The sequence below is a fragment of the Mustela nigripes genome, chromosome 18 (assembly GCF_022355385.1).
Source record: "Mustela nigripes isolate SB6536 chromosome 18, MUSNIG.SB6536, whole genome shotgun sequence".
NCBI lineage: Eukaryota > Metazoa > Chordata > Mammalia > Carnivora > Mustelidae > Mustela > Mustela nigripes.
In genome coordinates, this window is record NC_081574.1 from 33,205,031 (window position 1) to 33,230,539 (window position 25,509).

The following is a 25,509-nucleotide window of genomic DNA, read 5'->3' on the forward strand; positions in this document are numbered from 1 at the left end:
AAATGCTAGAGAAAGACACACTGCAAAAGCCCTATAAATTGGCCACGTGGTACCCCATTATTCAAGAATACATTTAAATGGCTCAGGAGGGTGGAGAGAGAATGAAGTTCAGACAGAAGAATATTTAAGGCCCCCTCAAGCCACTGACACAGTCAACAGCACTCTGTTCCTTTCTGTGCATAGGAGAGTCAAGCTGGGTATCATCCATTCATTTTATATCTTGCATTTCAATCAAATTCTGAGCTACAATGAAATATCCTTTGTCGGGCGTCTGGGTGGCTCAGTGGGTTAAGCCGCTGCCTTCAGCTCAGGCCATGAACTTGGGGTCCTGGGATCAAGTCCCGCATCGGGCTCTCTGCTCAGCAGGGAGCCTGCTTCCTCCTCTCTCTCTCTCTGCCTGCCTCTCTCTCTGCTGCCTTCTTGTGATCTCTCTCTGTCAAATGAATAAATAAAAAATCTTAAAAAAAAAAAAAAAGAAATATCCCTTGTCAAGCCATATTAGTGAGTTCAAGATTCTTTTTTTTTTTTAAGATTTTATTTTTATTATTCATTTGACAGACAGAGATCACAAGTAGGCAGAGAGGCAGGCAGAGAGAGAGGAAGGGAAGCAGGCTTACTGCTGAGCCGAGAGCCCGATGTGGGGCTTGATCCCAGGAACCCGGGACCATGACCTGAGCCAAAGGCAGAGGCTTTAACCCACTGAGCCACCCAGGTGCCTGGGTTCAAGATTCTTGATGAGTGTATACAGACCTTCCACACCCACATAGTTATTTAAAGTGATCAATGAATTCACTTAAAAGCAATTATCTAGTGGGTTGGCCAGATTCCACTTCTCTCCTATTTAGCATAACATGTTTTATCGTTTCTGTTCATTATCCTGCATTGTTGACTTTCAGGTTGGTGTTAAATCTTAGTCACACTGCCAGACATACTGGTATATCTATTCACACATTTATCTGTTCAACAAATAAGTTTCCAGATGCCTGCCTTTATCAGACTCAGAAACAAGAGATATGCCCAGTTGTGTTTCATGATCTCTATCACAGCCCCATACAGTGAACAGCACCCTGGTTGTGAGCCATAGATCCGGACTCAAGCTCTGTCTCCTTTATTTACCAAATGAAAGACCTCAGTTAAGTAATTTAACTTCATGAACTCTCAATTTGCACATCTGTAAAGTGAGAATAATTTGCCTGCCATCTCTAATGAACAGGGTCTCGTGGGGTTCAAATAAAACTATATAAATAAAAGCATTAGAATTGTAAAATTGTATATTAATATAAGCTATCACTCTAATTAAATATTACATATCATTTATTTTTTATTCATATTTATTGCTCTATGTTTTCTTTACTATATATGCCTAATAATTTTCATGTTGCAACAATCAACAATATTGCTATTGTCATAATAGGTAAGTTCTACATCATCATATAAAGAAAGGCTTTGCATAGACCAGTAGAGGGTGAGGGAATTTTTCGAAGATAGTATATTTTTGCCAAATGCTTTCATTTGTTTTCTTCATCAAATAAAGAAGGCAGTGCAGCCTTCTTTGACCTTACAATATAGTCACAAGTACCAATACTGGTGATTTAATTACTGGTTTGATAATGTTTGTAGAAAAGAATTAAAAGGTGCCATAGAGTCACAGAGTAAGGAGAGGGCCCTGGTAAGAAAATAATCCCAAAGCTGAGCTCTGGGAGATAAGGAGTAACCAAGCAGGGAGGGAAGTAGAAGGAGCACTCCCACAGAGAGAGTAGTCTGTTTGAAAGATCAGAATTAAAGGATTGCATAGCTGGTTTTAAAAGGTGTCAAAACAGGGGTGCCTGGGTGGTTCAGTTGGTTAGGTGCCCAACTCTTGGTTTCTGCTCAGGTCACAGGATGGGGCCCTGTACTGGATGGGGATTCTGCTTGGGATCCTCTCCCTCTCCCTCTACCCATCCCCTCATTCATGTGCTGTCTTTCTCTAAAATAAATAAATTGTTTAAAAAAAAAAAAAGCGATCAAAACAAACTCCATATGCCAGGCCTGGAGAGAACCAAGATCAGAGAGGCATGAGATCAGCCTGGTGACTCAGGCAGAGGTCATATCAGGCGGGGTCTTCTGGAGCACATTACAAATTTGGGTTCATGACAAGCCATTGGAGGGTTTTAAGCAGGAGTTAAATTACAGTATTTTCATTTGTATAATGTAACTTTGACAACGGAATGGGAAATAGATCTGAAGGGGCAGGAGTAAGTGTAGGAAGGCCAGTTAAGGGCTTACTGCAATGATCCAAGGAAGAGATAATGGTGCCTTCTACGATGCTGGTGGCAGTGGGGAAGAGAAGTGTCTGGATCCAAAATCCATAAGAGATATAAATGGCTAGAGTTCGAGAAATACCGATGTGCAGCAGTGAGAGAAAGAGAGAACTCAAGACTGATTCCAGGTTTCTGGTTTGAGCAATTGGATATGACAATGACACTCACCCAGAGAAATAACTGGAGAAGCAAGGTGGAAGGGAAGGATAATGAAGGGGCCTGGGGAATATGAAGTTTGAGGTGCCTGTGGCAGAGACCACTAATCGTCCTCCCAGCCTTCATTCTGGGGAGCTAGGAGTGAGAAGGGAAGGTACAAAGAACGTTGATCTGACCAGTCAGTTGGATAAAAGTTGTCCTCGTGCCTTAGGTCAATTTAATAAATTTAATTTCTTATCATTCTATGGGGGGGGTGATGACATCCAGGATCTTCTATTTTTTACTTTCACAACAGAATGTCCGGGTCTTCCCTGATACAAGGCTGCCCAGGTGATATCACCTTCCCTAGCTGAGCTCGCAACTAGGTACGGCCCTGTGGCTTGGGCGTGAATGCCCCACTTTCTGGAAAGGGAGTTAGTCGCCCTCAGCAACCTTTTCCCCTTCATGCTTACTAGAACCCAGTGCTACTGAGATATTTTTCACCCTGTGGATGATGTGCTATAGATGGTGAAGTGACAGGATAGAAAAAAACCTACATCCCCGGACAACTTCATGAAACAAAACCACTTGCCCAGAAACTCTGGGCTAGGGTGTAAAACAGAAATAAATTACAATCTTATCTGAGCCACTGTATTTTACTCTCTGTTTTAGTGACATAGCCCAGTGGAGCTGCCTGGTAAAAAAGGTGGAGAAAATCTCAGGAGAGTTGGAGAGTCTTCAGAACATAAAAGGCTACGGAACCCATGGCAAAGAGACAAGTCGCCCTGGCAAGAGAGGAAAGAGGGTGAGAAAGCAGAGACTTGGTCAAAGCCCTTGACACGCCAACAGAACAGTCAGAGGGGCTAAAGCCCCAGCTGAGAAGCCTCCTGACAGTGGCCAGGAAAGTGAGCAGATTCCAGAAGAATGTGGTCCTCCGCAAGGGAGAGGGTGGTGCTGTGAGGGAACAGGCAACGTTAGCAGCTGTTCAAGTTAGTGGCTTGGAGCTCACTGGTGACCTTGGGAAGAAACGTCAAGGACATGGAAGGGAGCAGAAGCCATGCCCAAGGAAACTGAGAGGCAACAGAAGTGATGAGCATAGCATGGCTGTTCAGAAAGCCGTGGCTAGAAAGAGCAGGGGCGACGTAGCTAACCTAGAGATTATGGCAAGGATGGCATTTTTTAAAGATGGAAGAAATGCAGTATGTGTCGGGGCTAAAGATAAAGGGAAGCACACTAGGCCACAAGAAGGTGAGGAATAATGGGCCAATTTAGAGTAAAGTCATAGAATGGCTACAGAGAGAAGGAAAAGATAAGACTTCTATGTTATCAGAAGGGAAGCATTTGGGAGCACCTGGATGGCTCAGTTGGTTAAGTGTCTGCCTTCAGCTCGGGTCATGATCCCAGGATCTTGGGATCGAGCCCCACATCGGGATCCCTGCTCAGAGGGGAGTCGGCTTCCCCCTCTCCTCCCTGCTCATGCTCTCTCTCGATATCTCTGTTGCTATCTCTATCTCTCTCTCAAATAATAAAAAATAAATAAATAAAAACTTATTAAAAAAAGTAGAGAATAGAAAAGAAAGAAGAAGGGAAGCGTTTTGCAACCACACATCTGTTCCACCAACCTGAGCCAGGTTCACAACCCTTTCTGTCTTCACATTAGACAAGGAATTAGCACAACATTCAACTGGGACAAATGAAGTGTTGGAATTGGCATTTATAATGGCCTCGTTTTTGCAGAGTTTTTGAAACCAACCTAACTAGTAGATAGTAGATGTCGAAACTGTCCACATTTTATGTTCCTGAATATGTGTATACAAAATGTAGGCAAATCCCAGTTAGAAAGTTAGAATAAGAGCCTCTTGAAGGCAGGAACTTTATACAATTTTTGTTTGAGTCCCCAGCATTATAATCGATGCTCAATAACTATTTCAAAGATTCAGGCAAGTTAAGACCAGGTTTCACAAAACAGTTATTATTCTTTACCAAAGAATTTACCACCAAGTACATTCAAATTAGCCAGTAACCCTGATGCACTTAAACTTTGAACCAAAATTTACATTTGAATTCTGGCTATAAATACCTTTAGTATTTTGAATCATTACCATCGAATCTAGCCACTCCAGTATGTTAGGGACAAATCTATTAAGTAAAACCGGAACCCCAAACCTCTTAAATCAGTGAGAAGAGGTTCTAGTGACTGGAGAAGACGTCAGTGCTGGAAAAATTCTGAAATTTCAAAAGCTGGGAGGTGGTGAGTGGGGAGAGGAGAATACAGAGGACCCTCACCTCACAAGCCAGTTGGATCAACTTTGTCTCTGTGCCTCGGGTCATTTTAATAGATTACTAAATTTCTTCTCATTCTATCGTGGCTTGACAAAGTTCAGGGCCCGTCCATTTGTCTTGCCCCCGGGGTGAGTGTCTCCTTGAGGCCAAGCAGTGATTATGGGAAGGAAATGTGCAGCTACGAACGCTCTGGTGCCGGTTTTTACTAAAAGCTCTAAAACTCACCCTACCATGTCCTTGGTTTCTGAATTATGAGTCTATTCACCCTCTTTGACCCCTGTCAGAGGATGTAACTAAGACACACTGACAGTTCCTAGAGAGCTGTGTTTCTCTCTTCTGGGTCATCGCAAGTAACCCTCGAGAACCCAGCGTGGACGACTGGGTGGGTGAGAACTCCCGCCTTCAGTCTTCATCTGCCTGGAGGGACTGGGGGCAGAGAAACAGGCACTCGGGAGAGAGGCGAGCTAGGCCCATTCTTTCATTTGTGGGTGAGAAGTCTGGCAGAGGATGTGAACCCATCGGCCCGGGGTCGTGCAGCCTTGGTGAGAGGCGGGCTCGGACTGAGATCTGATTTCTGGGCTCTTAACCCAAGGTTTCCCTGAGAGATCCCCAAATGAAGCATTCTCCCCTTCACAAACATCTACAGCCCTCCATTCCTATCTTTTTCATCCCGTTCAGGAAAGAGAAGAATATATGCCTCCCTGTCCATATGCTCTAGGTTTTCTAAGATAAGAAATCGCTGGAGGCCAGATGGGTCCCTGAAGGACATATGCTTTCCATTCTCCAGACTATTGTTTTCTACAAAAGCCTCCAAGTGGTCTCTGAGACTTGAAAACCCACCTTCCTGTTCTGCCTTAATTCTGAGCAGCTTCATAGCACCTTCACCATCCCATCGTAAAAATATTCCCAAATATCTGATCTGCCTGGGTTCCCTATTCCATTTAGTAAATCTGTACATTTGTCCCCTCAAAGCAAGGCATCCTAGGCCTTCCAGGGCCACCGCCCAGTCCCCAGCAGTGCCTCAGAGATGGCCAGGGAGCAAAGACAATCCTCAGAAGAAAAGAGGTGCCCTTCCAGGGCTGTTTCGTGTCTCCCAGGCATTTGCATGCATATATTTATACACATAGAAACACGCACACACATGCAAACACACGCATGCACATATGTGGCCACCACATGAGCCAAAATGCAAAAAAAAGAATCCCACGCAGGAGAGGAGAAAACGTCCCCTTTATATCTGCAGGCTGCCTCCAGCAAAAGCATTCCTAAATACGATAGGTTAAATATATTGCTGCCATTACACTCTACAAGAAACACATTCCATAAAAACGAAGGTGCTGTAAATTATACAAATATGATGCTAACAAGCCAGGAAATGCGCCGCTAATGAGGTCAGCTACAGAACTCCCGCAGCGCTGCAAATCAGGTGCCAATCCTGCATGTGAGGTTCAAGAATGGCGTTGGGTCAGCATTTTCCAAGTGCGTCTGTAACCTGCTGTTCGGTGTATGGTTACACAGGTAGATAAAAAGCCTCCGCTTCTCCCCCCATGGCAACCCCCCCCAACTTTGTTTATGTGTCAAATCTCCAAGCCACCCGACGAGCATGCTCTGCATTAATGTACCTGACTATTATGCCTATTGTTCTCCTGCTCAGAGTAGAGAATTAGTCACTCAGATGTGTAAATATTGGTTACAGTTTTGAAGCATGCAAGCTTTGTGTTTCTATCAGCCCCATTCCTGGAGGAATTATGCATGCTGTTGGCACCGGGTTTTGTACACACTGTATTTGCTAAAGCTCTAAAAATCAAATAAACATGTTCTCGGCTCCTGAATTATTAGTCCATTCACCATCTTTCCCCGTTAGGGGGGGAAACAATAAACACGCCGAAATGTGGCATTTAGGAACTGCAACAAGATTTCTGCTTGGCATTTACAAGTTGGAGAACAATCGAAACACCCTTCCTATGCCTTTGTCATAAGGCCTCCTGCACAGAGCAAGAAGCCTCTGAAATCGCCCCTGACCCCTAGGTGAATGTGACCTTCACCTAGACTTCACGGACATGCATCATTTGCTGGGACTGATGCTGCTCCCAGAGATGAGGGCAGAGAGGGAGGTCAAGAGTCTGGGCATCAAGGAAATCCATTCCACCCAAATTTGGAGGCCAGAGCCACAGCTGCTATGATGAGCCTCGCTTTCCCCTCTATTTCCTGCCGGCGGGAGTACGTAGGGATTAGTAGAGCTCCAAGTCAGAGCTGAAGAGGTTAGATTTACCCATACGCCGAAGATCCTCTCAAATTGGCAGCCTTTCGGAAGCACAGAGGGCAGCCAGTTTGACAGGCCAATCCCATGGTACTAGTTGGCACATTTTTTTTGCCCCGCCAGGATCCAGGGTAGTTAAGGTTTAAAGCCATTGAGGGCAAGCGAATAGAAAAGTGAGAAGTTTCACGTGAAATGCACCAAAGGATGCAAGCGAACATTTAGCAGACAAATAGGATCACAAAAATATCTCCTCCATCCCCCTACGCTAAGCAAGGTATTTCTGGTACAGCTTCAATTCCAAGCCAACAGCAGGGGTGGGAGGTCGTTTTGTTCTGAACCGCCTGGCCTAGCCCTAGTCTCAGACACCTGTTTATACTCCATCGCGAAGGCTCTGTCGAGTCTGCTCTCCACAGTCTAGGGGCCCTGCCGTGGATCTATTTGTATACACATATCCTCGGTTTTGGAAATAACTTCAGCACATAAATGCCATTATTTCCAGCAGAGTTGGTGTAAACCATATTTACTACTCAAACACTCAGCTAAAAATCGAGCTGTAAGGGAACAGAGGCAGGAGCACAACAACAACAAAGAAATCGGTGACAGCTACAAACCACAACCACAAATCAAACAAATCCGTAAAGTGCCCTTGAGGTGGGAAGCACAAAGCAAAGACGTAGCAAGGTGACGGGAGGTGGCCACGCTCCACACAGAGGAAAGAAACTGAATTCGCAATTCCCTGTCTACAGTAAAATACGGACTCCATGTGCGGAACACACGGGGAGGTAGAAAGGCGCAAGGAAGGTACGGTGGGGGGTGGGGGGCAGACACAGTGAGAAGCACCAATTTGTTCTCACTTCCCCCCAAAATCTCAACAGTCCTTATGTTGGTAGACAGGGGGATCTCAGGGTCTGCACAGGGACTGTCCTGGTGTTCCACAGCTACCCTTTACCCAGCACCATCCGGACAAGGAAGAATATTAAGTGGGCGGCACACACGCAAGCCAAGAATCTCTTCCCCTGGAGGGGTGAACTGCCTCGATTCACTCCACCAGTCAAGAAAGATAAAGCCACCACATTAGAGCCGCACTCACCCCACGTGGGTATTTTCACTCATTCATTTTTCTGACAAGCATTTACTAAGCACCTGCTGTATGTTTGGTGCTGGAGAGGACAGAAATGTCTATGAGACCCCGTCGTCTCACAGGAGGATAAGAAACGTTAAGCAAGAAAACGTTAAATAAGAAAATCATCATGATGATATAAGAAACTGACAATGCTTTTCAGAAAAAAAAAAAAAAGCAAAAAAGCCATGTGTGATCCATGACCAAGGGAGACCATGATGCAGGCTATGAGGGCTGACTGTGTCCCAAAGGGAGAGAGAGGCCTGTAGGCTAGGTGAACCAGGAGGCCTTCAAGGAAGAGGTGAGATTTGAAGGTAGACAGGACTCAGCAGGGCAGAATAGAGAGAGAAGTAGCACGGATGCGGGGGGGATTGAGGGAGGGGGAGCCAGGAGGTGGGAACAAACGGGGCGTGTTGGGGAAGTTGAAAGTGACCAGTCTGATGGATGCACAGATGTGTCTCTGTAGACGATTTCTCCGTAGGAGAACAGAGGCAGGTAAAAGTTGGTTCCTCCTGAACACCGACCAAGCTCATGTTGGAGATTGGGTCAAGTTTAAAAATCACCTGTGATGAACACAAGGCAGCCTTCAATAGAAGACCCATATTCATCCCTGTTACATATATTTACCTCTAGGGAACGTGAGGAGATGCCAGGATAAATAGGAGGCTGGATGTGGAAGAGGAGGGCGCCTCTGCTGCCTGCGTGTGTGTACTCACCACCAGTGTGCACGGGGGGGGGGGGGGGGGGGGGCGGGCCCCCCCCCCCCGGGGGGGGGGGGGGGGGGGGGGGGGGGGACTCCGACGCCCCCTTCCTCCTGGAAAGCACTGAAACGGGAAAGTGGGCTTCCAAACAGCCCTGCAAAATGTGTGTGTTTGGGGGAAAGAGGTAGGAACAGCGGGGGAGGGAGACAGAGATAGGTTCTTCAGGCCGGCGGAAGGTACTTGAACTCTGAGGGAAGGTCGGCTGTTTGTAATGAGGACGAGTTGAGAATCACCATAACCCAGAGCAGACAAAGTGTGAAATATGCATTTTTCTCTTTCATTTCACACTATTTTTACGAGACCTCTGTGGAGATGCTGCAAGCAAAGCCCTTGGCTTGAGCCCTGCAGGGCTGGCAGATTTATTACTGAATTAAAAAAAAAAAAAAGAAAGAAAGAAAGAAAGAAAAGAAGAAGAAGGAAAGAAAACAGTTCAGCTGTCTGGCCAGGTAGAAGGGATTATCTCTCCTTGAAAGAAACCAGACCAGAAATGACTTGCAAGGGCCGAGGGAAGGACCCCGGCTCTGTCCAAAGCTGTGGGCCTTCTGCTGTTGCCAAAATTGTTACTAATCTTAAAATGGTCCTTAATCCCGTCCCCAGCCTGGTGGCAGGAACCAGACTATCTCTCTCACAGACTCTTGTCCCCCACCCTTTTGGGGGCAAACCCTCCATGCCCATCCTACCATGGCAGAAATTGCCGGCCTGATGCACGCTGACGAGGGCCCATACTTGACAGCAGCCCCCGACTGGGTCACACAAGGGACCTGAGTCTGCCGCCATTCCAGGCTCCCAGAGAAGCTCCAAGGCAGGAACACTTGTACTAGAACCTCTGCTCTGGGCCCATGGGGAGAAGACCACTCAGGTAGGCATTACTTTTATAACCAGGGAATAGTTGAGGAAACTAGAATTCCAAGAAACAAGTACTAGCCCAAGGCCCCGAGCCCACAAAGGAAAAATCCAGACCTGGGGGCCAGCTCATCAGAACCCACATTCATCAGGCTCCACACCCTCTGAAGGGGTTCTCCAAAGGCTCTGCTTCTCGGGTTTGTCTCACTTCTCCCTCCATCCTTAGAATGCACCGCCCTCTAACTTCTCTTCTCCAGGAAGCTGTGTTGCTTCTCGCTTTTATCGAAGGCCACATTCACCCCGTAGAGGAAATCTCGTTCCAATCAGCCCACCTGCCTGCTCCCAGTACCAGAGCCTCTTGCTCTGGTCCTCCTTCTTGCTGTCTGCTCGCCTTGGCCATGGAGAACTGGTTGGCTCTTCCCACCTCTCTAAATCTTCTACTCCCCAAACTTTGCCAGCTCCCTAGAAACCGAGGTTCCAAGGGTCTTGGCCAGAGCCTCCTTGCCAAACCCACCAGGAATTGAGGAGCAACACCCCCAGCACCTAGCCCCCAGCACCTCTGCTGAGCGGCCCGGCCATCCTGTGAGGGCATCCCTCTTGGCCTCAGCTCTCAGCTCCCTGTCCCACAACCCACCCCTCTAATTGCCCCCCACCCCAGCAAGTGGGGCATTCCTATTTGCAAAGTGCTGTGAGGAAGAAAAGAGCCAAGCACTTCCCATCCACAGGAAGAAAGCAATTTTAATTGAAAAATGAGAGCACAGATTACATGCAAATCTTTGTTGGCAAATTTCAATTACCATCAAATTAAATGCATAGCTAAGCTAAGCATCTTTGGGACACTCCATTTAATGTTTTCCTGGGATATGTCCACAGCAATCAGAGGACACATGATAGGTGTCCTCCTGCTGAATGAGTCCCTGGGAAGAACTTAAGGAGCTCTAGCTCTAGCCCCCTGGGGTCTCCACATTCAGACCTTAAACAAGCTTATCTCAACTGGGAAGTGGGAAAAGAGGGCAGGAAAAGGCAGGCGTCCCCGCTGGTTTTACCCATTCAGCTTCCTGTCTTTCAAAAACAGCAGGCACCAGAAAAGGGAAAAATTAGAAAATATTCTTCAAGCAGCAATATGAAAAATTGTGCCCCCAAATTACCTCACCCTTTCCTATTATTTTATAGAGGAGAATGCTGATGCTCTGTGAACCCCTTGATCAAGCAGAGACACGAACACGGGCTCTTGTCATGCCCTGGATAGGATTTTGTTCCGAGATGGTCTCAGAAACCCTAAGGAATGGGATTCACACTCTGCAGAAGCTCAGGATGGTCAGGCTTATTCTCATATCCTACTTTGTCTTGTTGGCTGTGTCAAGCACTTTGCTCACTGCCACATGTGATTTGGTACATTCAACACACATGGCTTACAGGGCGCCCAGCCCCACGCTGCTCCCTGGGACTGCAAAACCAGAGAGCTGACCCCCTGCGACCCTCCACGCCACGCTCACATCACAAGGGTGCTGTGTCTCCCCTGTGCCACAGCTGTGTCCGAGACAGTTCCAGAACAGCTTCTCTGACCAGACTATAAGCGTGTTAGGGAAAGAGCCACGATCGCTAACCTGTGTGTTGCTGTGTCCAGGGTACCTGAGTCCATCCTCTAATGTGTATTAATGAAAAGTAACCCACATTTGAAAGAAAACTGACATCATGGTGGTTGTTGCTCTGAGAAAATGGGAATGTGCGTATGAAGCTTTACCCTGAACTGCAATAAGATTCTCCTAGATGTCTTTCATCCAAGCAGGAAGTTTCTTATCACTAGGCGATAATTTCCATGTTGGCCAATACCCAGGTGGCTGGAAGACGCCAGGAAGGATTCAATTAAGCCATAGTCGTGCCTATCACAGCCTGTGCCTTGTCCCAGGACACCCCAGCTCTTGCCTGCTGTCAGACCCCAGGACTTTGTGTACACCTGCGGAGGTGGGGTGGGGAGACAGGAGAAGGATGTGAGGCCCGTCCCCAGAGTGGGGCGAACAGCTCTGAGCTGGAACAGCCGCCAAAGCCAGGGCCCCCATCCTGAGTCTGATGAGAAAAGCCAGAAGGAGTATGACAGGCCCTGGGCTGATGGGGAGAAAGTCCCCCTCCACAGGGCCCCGGGCCCCAGCCAGGCCGGCTCTCACTCCGGCTCTCCTCTGCCGAGCATGTGGGTTCTCGCGGCCTTATCTGCCAGATGGCTCCCGGAGGGGATGATTTATTAGGTGCAGAAAGCTCGCTGATAAATTTTACTGCAAGTCCCCGGCAGAAGACTGGGGGTAGCAACAGCCCAGCACAGGCAGCTCTAATGGAAAGTGCCGTCACCAAAGAGCAAAGCATTATTTATGACTGTCTGTAATGCCGTTCGGGGGAAATTCATCATCGCCTCCCTGCTCCGTGCATGCGGGGACAGCAGCTCTACGGGGCGGGGGAGCACAGGACAGGTGGGGAACAGTGAGAGCTTCTCTGGGAATCTGCCAGTGGAAAGCAGGGCCATATTTTCCCCCGAGTGACCCCGCTCCCCTTGTCAAATACCGACCTACAAGTCCCCTCACCATCCACCATCCCTCTCCCCCACGTCCCCGCCCAACCTCCCCCCCCCACCTCCTCCTCTCTGCAAAACAGAGAGGAGAGAAAGGAAAAAGAATGGTGGTTTTCTTGTTCTTGGTGTGGACGGCAGATGCTTAGCCCTCTGCTGGAATGAGTCCTTTCCAAAAACAGCTGTCTAGACCAAGGAACACTCCAGTCCCCACCGAGTACAGAGCAAGAAAGGGGATGCTCTCCCATTTCGCAAAACTGCTGAAGACACAGGCTTGGAACAGGACAATGGCCCAGCTCGGGTCACTCCTCTGAAGCCAAGTGAAGGCCAAGGAGTTCAGAGGCTGGCTTGCTTGGTGGACCCTAAAAGTACTTTTCCTTCTGGCACACAGTAGGGACCTGGGTGCACTCCCTCTCCCTCTACCCAGGCATCTTGTGCACTCTGCTAGATGAGACATTTGGGGGTGTCCCTGTCCTCGCCCAGCCCCTTCCCACCATGTCAACAAGTGAGGCCCCAATCCCTGTACTTCCTTTTGGTCTATCTAGAGGAGTCATGGTTTACCATCTGCCTCATGTTTGAATTATTTATGTCTAGTCTGTCTCTCTTATCAAATTAAGTGCTCCTTGAGGGCAGGGTCTGTATCCTATTCATTTTTATATTCATCTCAGCAGTAAGCAGAGCTCCTGGCCCATAGTAGCCTTGATAAATGCTCGATAATAAAATTACGCTGGCAGACTTAAGATATACTGGGATTGTGGCCCCATGTGTTCTTACGCATCTGTCACGGTGCTGGTATTCCCAGCATTTCAGAAAGAGTAGCTTGTCCCCACCCACGCATCCATCAGCTTGGTATAATGGAAAGAGCACTGGATTAAGAGTCAGGAGGGATGAGCTCTAGTGGGCAGTCTCCCCAAACATTCTTTGAGTACATTACAGGAGCCAAGTCAGATTTCACCACTAAGGCAATAATTAAGCACGGGCAGCTCAGTTTATTTCTGCATGCCTTGGTGAGCCAGGGAGTAAAGGAATAATAAAGTCTGCCCATCCTCACTTACAGGACTTCTGTGAGAACGTGAGTTCTGCAAGGACCTGGAGATCTGAGTTCTAGGAAGGGAGGGAACAGCTGGTGTCCAATGGTTGCCCAGGCCAAGAAAGACACTGAAGTGCTTTGCAGGCGTTATCTTGTTTATGTACCTTCCCGGCAGGTCCATGGGGTCAGTTTTATTATTAGACTCATGGTATAAATTTGAAAACATGGTGTCAATTCCTTCACTGACCAGTGGAGTGGCTTTGAGTTGGGTCACCTTCAGTCTTGGGGCCTTTTGTTCTCATCTGGGAAATCAAGGAGTTGGGAGTAGATGCTTGGGAAGGTCCCTTGAGCTTCAAATCCCTGTAAGTCGTGACCCCATGAGGTCTGCTGTCATACATGCAACCCAGTCCTGGGCCACTGCCAGGATGCAGGGTAAATGCATGACCAGCATTTCCAAGAAAAATAAGCTATGCATGAAGGGGCTACTTCAATTTTTGCTTGAAGATCTGGGATTTAAAGTCACACCAACGGGAAGTACAGGACACTATGGCACTAGAGCCCGCCATGACTGTCTCCTGAAGAGAGATGAGTCTGACAACATTAGGCCCAAGAAGGAGGCAGGCCAGCGAGGTCAGAGGGACAGGAGAAACTTCAGGAGACTGGGCTGCAGAGTTGTGGTCCCCTGCCCACTCTGAACAGGTGAGGACAGGGTCAGTGATGCCATTCACAAGCCCTACCGATCTCTTTGCCAGCTCCATGGCCAGCTCTGTTTTCCAGAATCAGGACATTTTAGAACCAGAAGAGAACTTTAGGGCCTCTAGTTCAACAGATTTGCATGGAAACAGAGGACCCAAGTTGTAAAATAACTTGCCCAAGATTAAAGACCTAACTGGAAACCGAGCCTCAGGACTACTGTATAGAGCTCTTCAAGACACTGGGTGATCAGCTGGTCTCGTGGGCACTGGGCCAGTCCTGTCCACATGCACTTTCCCAGATATATGGGAGGGACATCCAGGTTGTTCTATGAGCCATACATGCAAGGATCATGCTGGTGGTTCTTTTTTTATAGATATAACAATGATAAAGTCTGTCGGTTTTTATCTTCTCAAAAATATGAATTTGGGGTATAAAAACCATCGTCATAAAGTTTAACAAACTTGGGTGCCTGGGTAGCTCAGTGGGTTAAAGCCTCTGCTTTCAGCTCAGGTCATGATCCCAGGGTCCTGGGATCAAGCCCCGTATTAGGCTCTCTGCTCAGCGGGGAGCCTGCTCACCCCCCCCCCACCCTGCCTGCCTCTCTGTCTACTTGTGAGCTTTCTCTCTCAAATAAATAAATAAAATCTTAAAAAAAAAAGGTTTAACAAACTTTATTCATGCAAAAGTAGACAAATAAAAGACCCAGTAATAAATGATGAATAAATCAAGCCAATGGGAACCCCCGAGTCTTACAATGACTGGTGGCTTTAGCAGAAGTCCTTCTTAGTTCTGACTTGAGCTTTGCATCATTCATGATGGTTTGGGCTCCAGCATTCTCAGAGAACAGAATATTTCTTGGAAACAGCAGGTAGAATGTAGTAAATAAGAATAAAAGATGTGGAGTTAGACAGCCTTAGGTTCAAGACTCGCATCCACAGACTAGGTCACCCAAGGCAAGTTACTTAACTTTTTCTGAGTCTCAGTTTCCTCTTCTGGGAACAATAAAACTTCTTTATAGGATTATTTGAAGGACCGCATCAAACAGTACATATACAGTCATAGGGAAGTACCCAGGGCAAACAGATGCACAATATCTAGTATTTGTTAATTTGACTATAACGGTCAGGAAATCATAGAACCAGAAATTTCAAGACCGTCTGTCTTCTTGGTCAACATGAACTGGCTTTCTTCTCTCTCAATTCTTCTCAAACCCAAGTCCAAATGATACAGATGCTTGATAATTCAGATACATCCTGAAGACATATCTCCATAAAGCATGACTCAAGCTCATCCAAATGACCAATCCCTCTGGAAATTGAGACTGTATTTCCACTTTCCAAACGACTGCAGTCGCTCAGTACCTGGAGTAAATGTGGAACATGAAGCATCTCAGCCATGGCACATGGATATGGTATGTTTTGCCAACCATCCAATGACACAGACAAGGGCAAAAACTTTACCATTTGAGTCTCCAGCTTCAAAACACGGTTTTGTGAGCTGGGCTTGTGGATACCGCAGAATTACTGATGGTTCTGTGGACATGCTGACTTCTAAGCTCCAAGACCAGAAATTCTGATTTTCTCTAAAATGAGGCCCAGGAATCAGCATTTTTTTTAAAAAAAGCAAGAGATTCGGATATACATCCAGGTTGCAAATCACTGATCTAATACAATCGTTCTTTTACTGTGTGTACTTTATTACACTTTCTTACATATGTTCTGTCTCTTTGAACTTCATAGTCACAGGGAGACTGGGAAAAAGGACTGAATACTTTTATCCTCATCTCCTGAACTCATTAGCTATTTCCTTTGTATTTTGAGACTCTCACTGCACTAGATGTTTTAAAAATGTCTCCCTGCTTTCAGACCGTCTTTGGGTTTCATAAAACTGCACTTAGTATTTAAGACAGCAGTGAAGTATTCCTACTTTAAAACAGGAAATGGCAAGTAGGGTTGCCTGGGTGGCTCAGTCGGTTAAGCGTCTGTCTTCAGCTTGGGTCATGATCCCAGAGTGCTGGAATCAAGTCCCACATTGGGCTCCTTACTCGGCAGGGTGCCTGCTTCTGCTTCTGCCTGCTGTTCTCCATGTTTGTGGGATCACTCTCTCTCACTCTCTCTCTGGCAAATAAATAAATAAAATCTTTAAAAAAAAAAAAAAAAGAAAAGAAAATAGCAAATAGGATTCGTCTAGTATAATACCCCCAGCTGATTGGCAGGGGCTGTCTGGAGCACCAGGGCACTCTGAGAGCAAGCCCAGCTCAGGGAGAAGGCGAGCTGGTTCAGCAAGTGATGCCTGGCCTGAGTCCAGTCTAAGAACAGTCAGAAAGATGTCATCCCTTTCCAGCTCCACTTCAATGTATATTACCTCCAAGGGAGAAAGAATATTCAGAATGGATTGACAAGTGGTATTTACGTTTAAGGTTTTCATTCATACTTCAAGTGAGACCTTGTTTTCCATTTTTGTTCTTTTCTTCACTAAACTGAAGGGGCGTTCAAGAATCTGTGTGCTCCTGGTCAAGATAAAATAGAAAACGATCTGAAATAAGATCAGAAAATGCTGAGGCTCTGGACCCTACAGAAGGGTGGGCACCAAGCAGCACTTCCCTTCTCCCACCCTGGAATGGAAGAAGCTGGTTTGTGTGGTTTCTTCCTGTTCAGGCATCCTCAAGGACAGACTGCACATTGAATAAAGGAATCACTCTTGGCATTCCCTTTCTCAGCCTGCCTGCCTTCCCTGGAACTATCCCTTCTATCCTAAATGACCTTCCCCACCCTCCGCTGTGTTTTTACTGCAACCCATCCAATTATTTAAGATCCAAATCAAGAACTACCTCCTAACAGAAGCCTTGACAAAGAACTTGACATTCCCAGTTGGAATTATTCTTCCACAATATTTAGTGACTTTATAAAAGGACTCCTGACTGTCTGCCTTGTTATCTTAGTTAATTGTGTGTTTGTCTACCTCTCCCCCTAGTTGTGAGCCCTTGGAGAATAGAGAAGAATCATATTCCCCATCAGAGTCTCACAACCCAGCATACGGAGTTGCCCTCGTAAGGACTCAATTGAATTAAACTAGAAATGTGGCTAGCCTTTGTTCTATAAAAGAAAGAAAATAAGGTATGGGGTGAATCCTGCAAAGGAAAGTCTTCTCTGTGTTTTATGCTCTTCTTGATGCATTTGCATGCCGGGAAGCCTATGTGAGAAAATGCCCTCACCATTCATCCTCCAAGACTCTCCCCCTGCTTCTTCAAATGATGCAGCAGGAGCACTAGAGTCAGGGGGCCCCAAACTGAGGCATGCTCAAGGAGATTTGGTTTCTGGGAAGACTCTTACCACCCTGTGGAGCATGCGGGCTCTGCTGAGAAGCCTAACCAGCACTTGCAAAGATAGCGCCTGCTAGGAGATGCCAGGGACGCAGGACCCAGATGCAAGGGACCCAGCATCCAGCCCTTCACCTGCCTTCCCTAGCCCCAAGAGATCAGAGCAGCTGGGCTCCTGTGCACAGATACCCATGCTGCCATCGGGCTAGACCCAGGACTCTTGGAGCAGGTGAGGGAGGCAGGAGGGAGGAGGCAGGCTGGGATTGAACAATGAATAGATGCCAAGTCTGAGACATCAGCAGCCACTGTAGACTGGGTTTGCTGCCTGGCCTTCATTTACTCCTGGACAATGGGCCCACAACATGGTACTGCCCCCAAATCAGTGGGGGGTTCCTTGATAATGATCCCAAGACCAACTAGTGGGGTTTCTTCCCTATGGCACAGATAACCGAGGAAATGGAAGGAATGAAGGTCACACACATCATTTGGCTTTCTCCCTAAAAACCAGTTCTTATAAAATTATAGAATCGTAAAGCTCATGTGTAACTATATGATCATATATTCCAAGCTCTTCACTTTACAGATCAGGAAACTGAGACCCAAATGTGCCAAGTGATTTGCTCAAGGGCTTCCATCTGGTTTGTGGTGGAGAGGGGGGATGAAGCACAGGCTGTCTACTCTCTAGTCCAGCATTATTTCTAACACAAGCTAAAATATACTAATTATTGATTACTAGCTTTTTACTCCACATAGGAAAGAAAATACATGAATTTTGATAAGGCACTGATTAAAATGATAAACCTACCCAAATGTTGTTCTCTAGGTTCCCTTTTAGCTCTCAAAATCATACTGGACAGACAGTTTAAGTTTTTGAGGTTAAAGGAGGTTAAAGGAAGAATGGAACCAACGTTTACTGCATGCTATGTCCCATTCACCATTCTAGGCACGTCTAGATAGTTTACCATATTAAATCCTCACACAAATCCAGAAAGAAGGCATTAATACCTCTTCTTTTATAAATGAGGAAATGAAGGCTCAAAAGGTTAAGGGGTGTCCTCCTGGGTGGCTCAGTTGGTTGGGCCTCTGTCTTCGGCTTAGGTCATGATCCCAGGATCCAGGGATCGAGTCCAGCACTGGGCTCCCTGCTCAGCAGGGAGCCTGCTTTTCCCTCTACTCTTGTTCTTTCTCATTCTCACTGTCTCCCTCAAATAAATAAGAAAAATCTTTTTTTAAAAAAATGTTAAGGGATTGGTCCAAGAAATAAAGCTACTCAACGGCAGAATCAGGATTCAAACTCAGATCTGGCTCCTAGACCAGTGACTTCCCACTGTTCCATGGCACTGTGCTCTGGGGCTTTGGGGACCCTATGATAGACACTACCCCACATATCAAATGAGGGTCAAGGCTAGGCAAGAGGGCAAGTCAAGGCCAGATGGTCACTGTGATTCCCAATGGTTTTGCCCCCATTCCACAGCCCATCAAGGTAAGTACCCGCCATCCCACACTGAGCCAAGTCTTCTAAGGTACCCAGCCTCTGGAAGGCTATAAATTATCCTAGAGCATTCTCCCTTTGCTTGAGATTGGGGTTAAGAACTATACCTGCAAAGGGTTTCTCCTTGCCACACTCCAAAGGGGGGTTTCCTCACAGAAACACAGAGAGGAGAGGTCTGTACTCAGTGCTTAGTTCTAATGGGTCCCCTCCCTTCCTTACAAATATGCTATGAGGACAAATGAAGCAATATACCTGAAGTGTTTGAGAGCTTTCTAAGTGCGACATAAATATAACAATGGAGCTGCTGATGCTGATAACAATAATAACAATGGTGATGACGGGACTATATCCATGGCCATAATTTAAGGGAATATTTAAAATGAGAAAACCCAACCAAAATCAATCCACTGAACTTTATTTAGAAGAGAGGCTGCTAATAAAATTATGGGAATGTGGACTCCTGGGAAATAATGATGATTTCCTTCTATTAAAAGGCTCATCAGATCCATTTCCAATGTACACCTCAGTTATTTGTGGGCTCTTTGCCACTCAGTACAACAAATTTGAGAGAGAAAAAGAAAGAGAGAAGAAGAAAGGGGGTGGAGGTAGAGGAGGGGAAGAAGAAGAGGAATAAGAAGGGGAAGAAGAAGCCCACCATCCCTGCTGTGCCTTGAAACCCTGGGTTCCGGAGATACAAATGGCCTCCATTCCAGACCTATTGCCAGTTATTTCCATTTACTGAAGGGTCTGGCACTGGTGAAGCATCTGTCGGATGTTATTCCTTATCTCATCCCCCACCCCCATCAGCAGCTGCTGTACAGCTTGAATTTAGAGTCAATAATGGTCAATAATAATATAAATAGTCAATAATAATGGACTAATGCTGTCTTTCTCTGAGTGGGTAAGGTCACATTCTAAAGATGAATCTACCCAAGTGTAAGAACCCAACACGGAATGGACATGGAGTACCCCCTGCAGCAGCTAACAGCTGTTCAGATTACCATGTTTAGGGAGGAGGTGGGGGTAGTGAGATTAAAACCTAGGGGAAAGAGCAGGAAGAGACATAGTAAGTAAAAACCAAACTCCAAAGAGAATGGGACAATGAGGAACTGGGCAAAAAGGTAGGGCAGAATCCTATCCCATACTCAAGCAGTAAATGGACCCCTCTCATATCATTCTTCAGTTCTGTCCGAGAAATGGTAGGAGAAAAATGGCTACTCCAATGTTGTTTCTAGGCTGGAATGTTGGAAGCCCCCTAACCAAGTGCATTATCAGAAGACACACAATCATCAACAGCATTTTAGAACTTGCTGAAGCATCTTAATTCTTGGAAACATCTCTAAAAACAGCATGATGAAACAGACTGCAAGGGCAGTCAAGGACTGAGACTGGTTGCAGAATGAAATTGATCACCATGATTTTCCTTAAGAGATGGGGTGTGCCACTGAAAAAGGCTGGACAAGGAGCCCCTGGGGAATAATGCTGGACTCTTCGGATGGGTGCCCATGCTCTCACATTTAAGCAGCTGTGGTCTGGTCACCCTGGTTGGCCCTGCGGTGAACACAGGGCAGTTCCCTGTCACAGAGGAGGCCAAACCATGACAGCCAACCTGAGGATTCCCATCCAGGTAGTGGTACACCATGAATGTGCCATCTCCAGATATTCTCAGTGAGAAGAGAGTTTTCAGGACATCTCAACTTAGCTACCACTCTGATTAACCTTGAAAATTCATGAGAAACTGCACCATTTTTATCAGCTCTCAGAAAGCAAAAATGATCTGTCCACTGGCAACCATAGGCTACTCCCTGTCCTTCTAATTCAGAGCTCCAAATACTGGATTCAAAAGTGTTTCTACCTTTAACTGAAATAACTAAGAAACATGCATGTTCCTTTGTGTTTTTCCTAAAGGTAATTTAAAGTATTGTTTTTATATTAAACCACAAGTGTATTGTGACTGAACACACATGTTAATGATTTCTTTAACATTAAACACTACCATTCAAACATGTAACATTTGTTGGGAGATGTTTCAGGCCATGACATCCCTGGGGGCCTTGTCCAGTTCCCTCCACCTTTACTTGGGCTAAAAGTTTGAAGAAACTCCATTCTGAGCTGGGTCCCTTCCTGGATGGTCCACTCTCTAGCCAGGGGATTCCATTTAGCCATCTGCAGTGTGAAGTTTAAAAAGCTTTTGATCTGGACACAGTCTATAGACATGTGGTTCAAGAAATTTTTCCCCAGAAGTCTTAAAGACAGAAGAGTCTTTCAACATTTAGGGTGATGGAACCCAAATCTCCATGTTGCAGAAGAATAAAACCCATGACTTCTGAAGGCTGATGCAATTCCTAGGATTTCCCTGGTCTTATGCCATACTTCCTCTACCTAACAGTACACAATGATTAGTAGCTCCTTTCTCATCCCTTTTTACTGTTCCCTTCACCTAAGTAATGCTTCACTTTCATTCTTGCCTCATCCCAACAAGATATTGGAACTTCCATACAAAGAAAATGAGGCCATTCCCTCTCCAGCGTCTCCTCACAGAAACCAAACTCTTTTCATAGGCATCCATTATGCAGACTCCACCACCCTTCTTCTTGCCAGTGGGGATCCTGCCACCTTATTCTAAACCCCACCTCTGCCTACTGGTAAATCCAGTGTGTCTGGGCATGTCATGGTGCAAGAGAGACAGGGAATCACTGGCCATACCAGCTTCTCATTTCCACCAAAATAATAGCTTTTGGACGTAATCACCCCAGAGATCTCTTCTACCCTTCAATTAGGCAGAGTGAAAGATGCTACATTTTGCAAATGCTGCTCACACTCACAATAATTTGGCATGATAGTGGGTGATGCCCTGTGTTTCCTTAGCACTTGGCACTGTCCTCAATGCCGTCTCTGGTCTAAAAACATGTCAACAAAATCCAAGGCCACTTCATCTCCATTTAGTCGGGCCTCTACCAGAGTGACACTTCATTCCTTGGCTAAACAACAGACTCCCAGGCAGCGTGAGTCTGCAGATTAGAACATGACCCAAGAACCATCCTTGGCTGATATTCAGGCCTTTCTGAGCTTCACTGGGATTCAGACCTCATTCTGAGCTGTCCAGCCCATCCTTGAGATAAACGGGGACTGCTGAGTCAAATAGTCTTGCAGTCAGAAACATTTTTTAATAAGAGAAGGAAGCGTTTAAAATAGTGGTCAATAATGTTTAGATTTACCACAAATTGCCATGTAGATGGCTTGTGCAAAGACAATCTGATCTCATTTCCAATCCTCAGATAAACATGGCTGTAATTTCTTCCTAAGAAGTGCCAGATGCTAAAGCATTCCTGTTGGGTGTCACATCTTGTCTCCAGAGAGCTTTAATTATTTTCAATATAGTTCTTGAACCACAGGTACCACCATTCAGTCACATCCACAAACTATTTAACTATATAATTCCATCATCCATGATATGGAGTGACAGTATGACTACAAGAATTTTTAAAGTACTTCTAACCATTCATTTATACAAAAAAAAAAAAAAAAATCTCAATGAGCTTGTATTACCTGTATACACTTTGGTCTAAGACGCTCCAGCCTAGCTTGACTGGGAAAACAGAGTGAGTAGTAAAATACACGTTTGGTAATGTCAGCAAGATATATACCCTATTTACTCTATTCAAACTAGACCTTCTACCCAGTTCCAGGAGAAAGATGACCAGTAGGAAGGAGGAGGAAGAAAGATATCAAAGGGAAGAGGAAGAGGAAGAAGAAGAGGAGGAGGAGGAGGAGGGGGAGGAGGAGGGGGAGGAGGAGGGGAAGTGGAAGAGGAAGGAGAAGGAGGAGGAGAGAAAGGAGGGGAAGAAGAAAAAGAAGATGAGGAGGAGGAGGGGGAAGAGAAAGGAAGGGGAGGAAGGAGGGGGAGGGGAGGAGGAGGAACGAGAAGGAGGAGGAGAGGAAGAGGAGGAAGAAAGGAAAAGGAGAAGAAGTGTTCACTTTTGAGTTCTCAGGAGAAATCCCCATAATGTAAGGACTTTCAGAAATCATTTGTCTTTACTGGACTCACCATCCCCCCGCCACTTGCAGAATGCCACGCCCGCCCAAGCTACGCCCCCTCTATCTCTAGAATTCATTACTCACCATAGACCACCTCAGACCGAACACCTAAGTCCAGCACTCCCACTCCAGACCCTTGCTCAGTGCTCTTCCCCTCCCAGATGTAGCTAGGAAGATCACGTGGGAGCCTCTCAAGTCAGCTCCCTACACATAAAGAGAAGAAATCATCTTAAAAATTTAGTACCTAATACTAGGCCAATCTGTAGTCAGGATACTTACTGCCTTTAGATACAGGTAAGTCTCTATGCAAAGCAGCTTTCTACCATTTCTGTTTGGCCCCTTTCTGGTAGAAAGAATCTTTCACCCTTTCTTCCTGAAGTGGCCCAAATCCATGCCTTTTAACCCCCTTCCCAAACGCCATTATCCATAAATCTAAGAAATACTTTAGTGCCCAAGAAGCTCCTATTTCTAGATGGCAGATGTATCACTTTTCAGCTGAAAGTCACGTGATTCCCATATCCTCCAGTACCTTCTGTTAGGATATCCTATACCTCGGTCTTCCCCGCTACCAAATGGGTCACACAGCACGAACAGCATCTATAAGGAGACCCAGGGACAAGAATCATAGCACCAGGGAAATGATGAGACACCAAGAGCAAAGATGTACCTTAGTGATCATTAAATAGAGCGGAACAGTGAGATCCAGAGATGGGGAAGAACTCACCGATGCCACAGAGCTGTCAGGGCAGAGCTGGGAGTCCCCACCCTGCATCTCCTGTTTCCAGAGCAATGTTCTTTCTGCCACACAGGAGATAAATGCCTCCTAGCGCCGCCCTTACCTGGGGCTGCTTCCGGGGGCAGGCAAAGCCGCATCCCTCCTGGGGAGAGGGGTGGCATTTCTGACCCACGGCCAGGGGATGTCCAGCCACCTGGCATCCTGCCTCTAGCACTCTCCTCTCAGTCCCCATGTCTAGGTAAGGGCTTCCACTCAGCATGTGTGTAATGGAGAGCCACATGACACTGAAATGCTAAGTGAAGAGCAATTAACTTTTGCTTCTGAAAACCCACTTTAGCTTTCCATAACTCTTTGGGGGCCATTTCAACTAAGCCAAACCTCCTGCACATTCTCCCTCAGCAATAAATTACCTTCCTGGCTTTAATTAGCTGCCGGAGTGCAAAACGGGGCTGGGTGCTGACGTGGCTGCTTTCCCCACAGGTCCCATTCTGTCACACAGACTCCAGGAGAATGGCAGCTGCGTGGAGGGACGTGGCGGCAGTGGACTCCTTACCGCCCACGGGGTGGGAGGGGGCCAATGCAGAAGTGGAAGCCAGGATGGAGCCAAATTCTGAAGGAGGTGAAATTGGGGGGGTGCTCAGACACCCCCTTCAGCTCCCCTGGCCCCCAGGTGATGTGTCCCCAGACCCATTTTCCCTCTTGCCAGTCTCTCCCCCTCCAAACAGCCCCCAGACGCGCACACACACTAGCTCCAGGTGGCCAGTACCTCATCTCCCGTATCATTTTCTTCTAAGGGAGAAATTACTGACAGAGCTTAATGTATTAGTCCTACCAAGAGAATTTGCTGTATAATTGTGAGCTTAGCTTGAATCCAAATGAAGAAGTCCTTAAGTATGTGATTTTAGTGACATCCGTGGGCTGAAATGACACTGTCTGGGAAAGAAAGTAAAAAGGCACTCTTAGCATCCCCACCGTCATTCTAAGCCCAAGATTAAGATCTGAGGTCCAGTTAACCCTACCTCTAACTACAGGTATGACCCTCGACAGGTCCCCTCACCCTCCAGCCCAGTTGCTCGGGAGAGAGCTATGATAGATGAGCCAGAGTCCCCTTAGGACCTAAAGTCCTAAGTGTGTGTGTGTGTGTGTGTGTGCGCGCGCGCGCGCACGCACACGCATAGGGGTGAGTGAGGAAGACACATCCAACCCAGTCTCAGCGCACAGTGTCTCCTCTCATCCCACCTGCTTTCTTCTAGAATCTTCCATCTGGACAGGGGAGCATCCACAGGAGCCTGAATGGCCCCACCTTGCTGGAGGAGGCAGTCCCCACCCCCCTACCCCCAGCGGGAACTGCACCCACATACCCCATTCCAGGAGCTGTCCTCCTGGCCAGGGAGGACCCTGGGGAAGGACCGAAGCCCCCTTCCTCCCCCTGTGCAACACACTTATGCTAATGGATGCTTCTCAAGGTTTACACCTCCTCTGACAAGCGAGAACCTTCCAAAGCCCAATTACAGCCTACTTTCTTCTGCCTTTCCTTTTGGGGGAGGGGGGATTAAAGGAAGAAATGCCACCACGAAGCCCCCAGCGTGGCCCCACTGTCGGAGGCTGGTGACAGGCCCTCCCCCTGGCTGCGTGTGCACCACACACCCCGGAGCTTGAGCCCCAGCCCTGCTACTGCCCTCCACGCCTCCCCAATTAGCAGCAGCAGGGCCGGTGGGCAGGTAGCCGGCCTGTCATAGCCGCCAGACAGGTCCTGCGCCCTGCCGTCCTGCCCCCACTGGCAGCTTCCTCCCTAGCCTGTCACACACCCCACACAGGGAGAACGGAGCGTGCCCAAGGAGAATGCAAGGACTAAGTGGGATCAGCCACTGCCGCCCTCCTCCTGGTCTCTGAGGAGTGCTGGGTAGCAGAAGGACCTCCCTTCCCCAGAGGCCAGGGA

At 46.9% G+C, this 25,509-nt stretch overlaps 1 long non-coding RNA gene across 1 annotated transcript; it reads right to left on the bottom strand.

Moving 5' to 3' along the window:
• Positions 1 to 15,317: 15,317 nt before the first annotated feature.
• Positions 15,318 to 23,596, bottom strand: LOC132006518 (uncharacterized). Its single transcript, XR_009401123.1, has 3 exons — positions 23,559 to 23,596; positions 16,398 to 16,494; positions 15,318 to 15,346 (listed from the first exon to the last, which is right to left on the bottom strand). It is a non-coding gene; the product is annotated as an uncharacterized LOC132006518 (long non-coding RNA).
• Between the last annotated feature and the right edge of the window lie 1,913 nt (positions 23,597 to 25,509).